Raw genomic sequence first — 7,346 nt, forward strand, 5'->3', positions numbered from 1 at the left:
CTCTCTCTCTCTCTCTCTCTCACACACACACACACACACACACACACTGCCCAGCCCCAAAGGACATACTGCTGGTGATTATTTATAATAACTCTGCTCTTGGCAGGATACACAACAGCTGATGGTCTATTCTTTGCCACAAGGACCAACCTGCCTCTGCCCTGGATGATGGCAAGAGAGTCAAGCAGAGCGATTTATAGTTGTGTCCCAGCACCTCAATTTTGTTTTATGTTTATTTATATCACTTCCTTTTCTGAGATAATCAGCACTCCTCTTTGGGAGAATTCTCATTAGAGAAGCCTCTGGTAGCCATTGGTGGTTTTCTTCATTGAGTAAAACATCTTTGAACTCTAGACTAGAGGAAGTGGTGACCAATTCTTTTACAAGAGTTTTAGAACCAACGTTCTGTGTTTTATTGAAAAGGTGAGTATGTCCTGTGTCAATTGAACGATAAATGACTTTGAGTTTCTCAGGGAAGACAGCTTGTCTTCATGGGTTTCCTGTGCTCACAACAGCACAGGACCTGCTCATTTAAGGATCATCAGCTGGCCAGAATAGACAGCTATGTGGAGTTCTGTTTTGCTCTGTCAGAAACCACCTTGTATTATGTTAAGCTTCAAGCTCCATCCTAGGGAAAGCAGAGAAGGAAGCTATCTCACAAGATCTTTTAGCAAAGAGAGCCAAATAGGCCCTGGAGCTACAGAGAGACCCAAGCAGACACGGAGGTCAGTGTGGTCAGCACTGTGGTTCTTTTAAGTGTTGGAAGACACTTAGAACATTGGAAATGTATCTAAGGCCACACTCCCAGACAAGATCCTCACTATCAATGTGATGTCATGCAAAGCAGCCTTCAATTAGACTGGCCACAAGTCAGAGCCATGGTCAGGAGAACTGGAAAAAGGCAGAGTGGGACAGTTGTGCCTGAGTTTGGCAAACAGGAGGTTCACTCCTGACCACCTTGCTTACTTCTGTGTGAGCATAGCTTGATAAGTATGAATAATGGGGAATTTCATGTGTAGAAAGAAATTCTTGACATCTGACAATGTCCGTGTAGTGTGTACCTCTTGGTGGAGGCGGTGTTCTAAGGCACGGAAGGTTTCCTAGTGTGTGCTTCCAAGTCTGTCGTGGGTGTACCAATGATCCCAATCCTGGTCCTAGATGATGTCTCTGGGACATTTCTCTCGGCAGGCACTTAGCATATGCTCCTGATAGACACATAAAAATTGTACTGAATAATGAAGGAACTGAGAGGTCTTTCCAGTAGTTGGGCTTGCTGCTGCTGTTGTTCTGTGGTACAGAACATGATGGACACTTTGTCAGCTGGACACCTAGGAAGTGTACCTCTGGACACATCTGTGAGCAATGGTTACAATAAGTTAGCCTTTGAGAGTACCCCTGAGGAGATGTCTTAACTATATTGGTAGATGCAGGAGACCCATCTTAATTGTTAGTGGAACCATTTGCTGGGCAGAAAATCCTGGGTTATAGAAGAGTGAAGAAAGAGAGGTAACCACTAATGTGCATACATGGATCCTTGTTCTCCACTCCTGAGGTATATGGCATGGGACCAACTGCTTCAAATTCCTGGTGCTTTAACTTTTCCCACAGTGATGGTCTATAATGAAAAACTACTGAACTGCTAAAACTACTAAAGGTTAAACAAACCTTTCTCCACTGAGCTGCTTTCATCAGAGTACTTTATCTCAGCAGTAGAAGGAAATGTAAGACACTGATCCTACGGGTTCAGTTGAGCCACGCCAGAGCAAGCTACATCCCCAGGTGTGTGTGTGTGTGTATGTGTGTACGTGCATGCTTAAAATCAATATGTCCAGAAAGAAAAACATTACACCCAGTGCTTGCAGTTGCTTAGGACACAATAAGCTTATGTAAGTAAGGTGGTTGTCACTTTACATATATTGCATGAATATAAAATACCAACGAGCTCACATCAGTTTCATGAGCTAAGCCCCTCAGTGTTAGGAAAGTAAGCTGGTGGACTTAGAAAGAAAGTAGCTATAATTTCCTTAGGGGTGAAGGCGTGGGCTGATCCCAGTTGGACCCAGGGAAGCCTTGCCACTTCCCTACTCTTCGGTGCTTCCCTGGTTAGCTATAATTTCCTTAGGGGTGAAGGCGTGGGCTGATCCCAGTTGGACCCAGGTAGACCTTGCCACTTTCCTATTCTTCTGTGCCTCCCTGGCTTCCCTGATGCTCCCACGTGACTGATTGTTAAAATGTTGTAATGTGGACTATGAGAAGGAGTTGGCATGAGAGCATTCACAGAAATTTTGACAAAGATTAAATGAGATGACATATATATGCTTAATACAGTATCCTGCAATTAATAAATATTATCTGCTATTATTAGTAACATTCGGTCTGTTTCTGTTCCTTCCAAGGGCTGTATGAGAAAAGAGGCCTTGATTGGTTCTATCTAGTACCCTATGGTTTTGGCATACTGTACATTCTAATTAGTTGTTGGATAGATGGGTGGGTGCATGGATAGATGAGTACATGGATGGATGAATGAATGGATGAGTAGATTCAAAGATAGATTGGTGATGGATGTATGGTTGAATGGGTAAATGTATGGATTCTTGGGTATATGGATGAATGAGTGGATGAGTTTAACTTAGTGGATCAAGTACTACAGAAATCTCAATATTTAAGGTCCTTCCCAAATAGTACTACATCGCATGCAACATGATGGTAATCAAGATGCTGCACCCATCTGCAGTGTCCAGCAAGGGAGTTCACTGGGCACAAGTAAATGTTTATATTCACAAGACTGTTGCACCCATCTTCGACACCAGCCTTCTTAGAAGGGCAAGCATAGAAACTGTAGAGTCTAGGACAGAAACATCAGATGCTCGTCTATAGTTAGAACCCTGAAAGTTCTTATGCCAGAGGATAAAGCCCATATGGGGCAAGGAAAAGACCTGGCTTTTAAGAAAGTTACATCTCACGGTAAAATTCCTGTAAGATCCAAATGTATACCTTGGAGAGTCCTCTCTACATGTTATGTAGAGGCTTGCTGCACACAGGGAAGTTCAGAGCATAGTCTCCCTAGCAGTACTTACAGTGTACCTGTAGTTCCCCCATCCAGACATGTTCTACCAGTGAGGGGTCAGTTTTACCACATTGAATGTTGCCTAGTAACATAATTGACATATATCATTTTTATCTGTTCCTGGAGCAGTCAAACTAAGAGGTTAGCCAACAGAAAGATGCTTTGTTAACTCTTTGGCCATCATATTTAGAATTATTCGAAGCTATTATTTGTAATAACCTGAGAAAATCATCCAAAGCCCCTGTGAAGAGTTAACTCTTTGTCTTGTACCTACCACAAATATGTCCACACGCAGACTGACCCAGGAACAGTGTGCTTGCCGGTCTGTACCCTTCCCCTGTCAACCAAGCATGAAGCTCAGTGACACTCAACACCAAGCCTTCCCTTCACATCAGCCTTCCACCAACAGTCCCATCAGTAAAGCCCCAGAGAGCTGACCCTCTAGCACAGTGGTTCCCAACCTTCCTAATGCTATGTGGCCTCCAACCATAAAATTATTTCATTGCTATTTCATAATGATAATTTTGCTACTGCTATTAATTGTAATGTAAATATCTGATATGCAGGATATCTGATGTGTGACCCCCCCAATGGGGTCACAACCCACAGGTTAAGAACCACTTTAGCACCTATCCGCAAGTGTAAACACACTGCATATTTCCACTTCACTGTCCTTATTTGATTTGAACAGAGGAGCTCAACCCTGAGCCTCACTCCTAAACAACATTTTAGTCTTCCCTTTCTAGCTGCTGCTGCAGGAGGAGGGGGAGACAAAATGAGACCAAAAATGTTAGGAAGTTGAAAAGATCCCAGTAGAAGATATAAGATGGATTTAAAGTTCTGATAGAGTGTAAATGAATGCCAAATGCTGTTGGCTGGAATCCCGTTGACTTAGTGAAAAGCTCGGAGAAGTCTTCACTTGCCTGGGGCATGTTATTAGCTATGGAGTGTCTTTGAGAGTAGTTAGAGAGGGTTTTCCATTTGCTGTTTGTTTCTTTTACCAAGAACCCCAAAATGAGAGACACAAGTTATCTGACCATCCAAAGATGCATGAGGTGATAGAGATGTGTGTTAGTAGCAAGTCATTTCCCAGAATGCAGTGGTCTGCACCTCTGACCACCAGGAATTAGCATTAGTTTGTTTGTTTTGAGGCAGGGTTTCACTTTGCAGCTCAGGCTAGCCTCAAACTCACAGCAATCCTTCTGCCTCAACCTAACAAATGGTAGGATTACAGGTATGGCCCACAAAGTTAATTAAGAAGAATTAACTCTATTTCTCAGTAGGAACCAAACCTCACAGTAGTGACAAGCTCTAACTGAATTCACCAGAGGCATATGGTACAGTCCACAAGTAGGTCAGCACAGCATAAGTTCGAAGCCTATGTTCTTGTTCTATCATGCCTTGTGGAAATAGTTTATGAGTAGAGCATTACCCTAGGTGTCCCACCTACAAGCACAGATTTCCCATTAGCTTTTAAAATTATGTTTAGTTGCTTTCGTAAGGAGAGAGAGAGAGAGAGAGAGAGAGAGAGAGAGAGAGAGAGAGAACCTCACTGAAAGAAGAGTGTTAAGTTTAGATAAACACGTACATCAGACAAAGAGCAAACTTCATTTCATTTGAAATTTCTCCCTCCATTCTATAACCTTTTCTGAAATGGAGTTTGTAATATGAATGACCCTTTTCTAAAAAGGATTCTAAAATACAAAGAAAAGTAAAGAAAATAGAGGTCCCAGAGTCACCATTCTGTACCCTGTCTTGTCACAGCCCTTTTAAAGGAACTAGTAATTACAACTCATTACCCATCTGGAAGACACGCTAAATAGGTTCCAAATCGGTAGAAAGCATTTGAGATCTTAGACACATCCCCGGTTCATTGTAGCGGAAGGTCTAATAGCCTTTCCAAAAATTTCAGCTATATGTTTGGTCTACTTACAACATTCTTGAACATGTATTCCTGCCAAGATGAAAAAATCAAACTAAATCCTTCCACCATGGCTAGCACGTTCCCACTTCTTTCTGATTAATTCAGCTATCTGTGCCATGAAAGCATTCGAAGCTAGCAAGTGAAGCTCTAAGTTAGGAAGTTTATTTGTCAAGTAAATGCTAAGACTTGCATGAGGGGTGTAGAGTGGCTTAGACATGTTTCATTCAGGATGCAAAAATGTGCATTCTCTTGTAGTCCACACTGATCTCAGACAAGGTAAAAAAGAAAACACGCTCCAGCTCTGTCAGATAAAAATAACTGTTTCTTTAGGAAGAAATCCACTCAATCATATCCTTACTCTATGAAGGTGAATGTAATAAAATTTTAATTAGCTTCATTTCCTTCAGCTCCTCTTAACACATTCTCTAGGAAAATAGCCACATGAACAAAATGACCTACATGTGCAAAAGATGTATTTAAAATAATTTAGTTGCCTGAATTAAATTAAAGTGCAGAAAATTCGTCTTCTCATGGAGATGAGATGGATTTCATCTGAACAGCATCTTCCTCCCAAACATTGCCTCCTGAAACATCAAAGAGTACCATTTATGCTTTGACTGTGTTTTCCTTGATGATATTGTTTTATAGAGTGCTTTTCCCCCTATACATTCTTATTTCTCTATTCAGATTGTATTGTTTTCCATTAGCTTACAGAAATTAATCTGACTTGCCCATTAAGTAAGGTAAAATAATATTAATGCAGTCTATATATGATTTAGTAGCCTTTCAAATGTGGGACACTGGCCCAGTGAGTTGGCTCAGTGGGTAAAAGTGCTTGCTGCTAGAATGACCTGAATCTAGCCCCTGAGTGAAGTGAAAGAACCAGCTTCCAAAAGCTGTCCTCTGACCTCTACCTGTGCATCATGGCAGGTATAGGCCATGTGTTGTCTGCACACACACACATGTGCACACACATACACACACACACACACACTAATAATCGGGGCTCCTTTTTGTAATGACAGTTGCTCTGTTATAGTGGAGTGCTGAGGGTGTCCCAGACAGGATGTGGGATTGGAGTTCTTTCAGAAGAGTTAAGAAACTCCGAAAGATCCCAGATTATCTAATTATGTACCCTCAAGGTCAACATTTTCTAAAATGGGCATGAAAGACTCAACTCATTCTTCTCATACCATATTACTACTTGATTTAACCACATCATTTGTTAGTACTTGATGGAGACATCTCCAGGATAAAGAAAAAGCTAGCCAATAGCTTCAATGTTTAGCGTGTGCTCAGGTAGGGCTGAGCTTTAACTATGAGTGTGCCTCGTGCAGTGAACTCCCAAAGCTTACCTGTGACATCAGTTTCTTAATCTTGTTTGCAAAGTAGGGGAACTGAGGCTCCAGGATAGAGATGAGTTGTCCAGGATTTCCTACCACAGGAGCAGGAATGTGAGGTAAACTGATTAGACTTTGAACCAGAAGAGGAGTGGGTTACAAAGCAGGAGTGAAAGGAATTTAGAATAGGGGTATTCGGGGGGGGGGGCATTTTTTCATCCAGCAACTATCATTTTTTATTAGATATTAAGTGCCATCCCTGTGCCAGGCACCAGGGGAAGCACCAGTGAGCAATAGTTAACAAAGTGGGCACACGGTGCCACATGGGAGGTTGGCTTTCCATCTGTTGGGGTCTTCTCCTAGGGCTCCCTGATCTTTTCATTGTAAGGTCCTTGCCATAGCTTTTAAGAACCTTTATCAAGAGTAAAACCTAATACCTTTGTTACTTGATGAAATCAGGGATGGGGCGTGCAGATAGACATTTAGAGAGAATATACTAGTTCCTTTGGCCTTTGGGGCTTCTGAGGAGGGTGGGGGATGGGCAGGATGTGACAAAAAAAAAAAAAGGTGTTGCAGCTCCTGGGTATCACATTTCCACTCAATTCTCCCTACACAGATTCTCTCCTTTAGAAGATATTTCACAATTGATTGTAGGAGACAGACATATGAGCGGAGGGGTCATGGAGGAAGGAAAAAGAGAAAGAAGGAACCAGTCTTGCTGGCCTTGTGCTCAGAGCCCCTCTGTCCTCCCCAGGGACCCTTTCCTCCCACACCCTGAAGTAAACAGAGTGACTATTCTATTCGCTAATGCAAATCTGCAAGGTGGGACTCTCCAGCACTCAGGGAGCCCATCACCTGGGTCCACTCAGCAAAGCTGAGGCCTTAGTCCCTCAATTAAAAGGGAGACTGTTGCCGAATTCAAGGTGAAAAGAAAAACAATATTCTGGCATAGGCAGTAAGCACACCATTCATAGTTTTGAAACTAGATTTTTTTTTTTTTTTTTTTTTTTTTTTT

The 7,346-nt window shown here is 42.1% G+C and overlaps 1 protein-coding gene and 1 long non-coding RNA gene across 2 annotated transcripts in view; one reads left to right on the plus strand and one right to left on the minus strand.

Annotated features, from left to right (window-relative positions):
* The window catches only part of Maml2 (mastermind like transcriptional coactivator 2), a 323,159-nt gene that overhangs the window by 270,708 nt on the left and 45,105 nt on the right, over positions 1-7,346 (plus strand). The gene's annotated exons all lie outside the window — the stretch shown is intronic.
* On the minus strand, positions 5,360-6,492 carry LOC116072921. The gene is made up of 2 exons (XR_004111594.1): positions 6,347-6,492; positions 5,360-5,575 (listed from the first exon to the last, which is right to left on the minus strand). It is a non-coding gene; the product is annotated as an uncharacterized LOC116072921 (long non-coding RNA).

The sequence above is a fragment of the Mastomys coucha genome, unplaced genomic scaffold, assembly GCF_008632895.1.
Source record: "Mastomys coucha isolate ucsf_1 unplaced genomic scaffold, UCSF_Mcou_1 pScaffold23, whole genome shotgun sequence".
Taxonomy (NCBI): domain Eukaryota; kingdom Metazoa; phylum Chordata; class Mammalia; order Rodentia; family Muridae; genus Mastomys; species Mastomys coucha.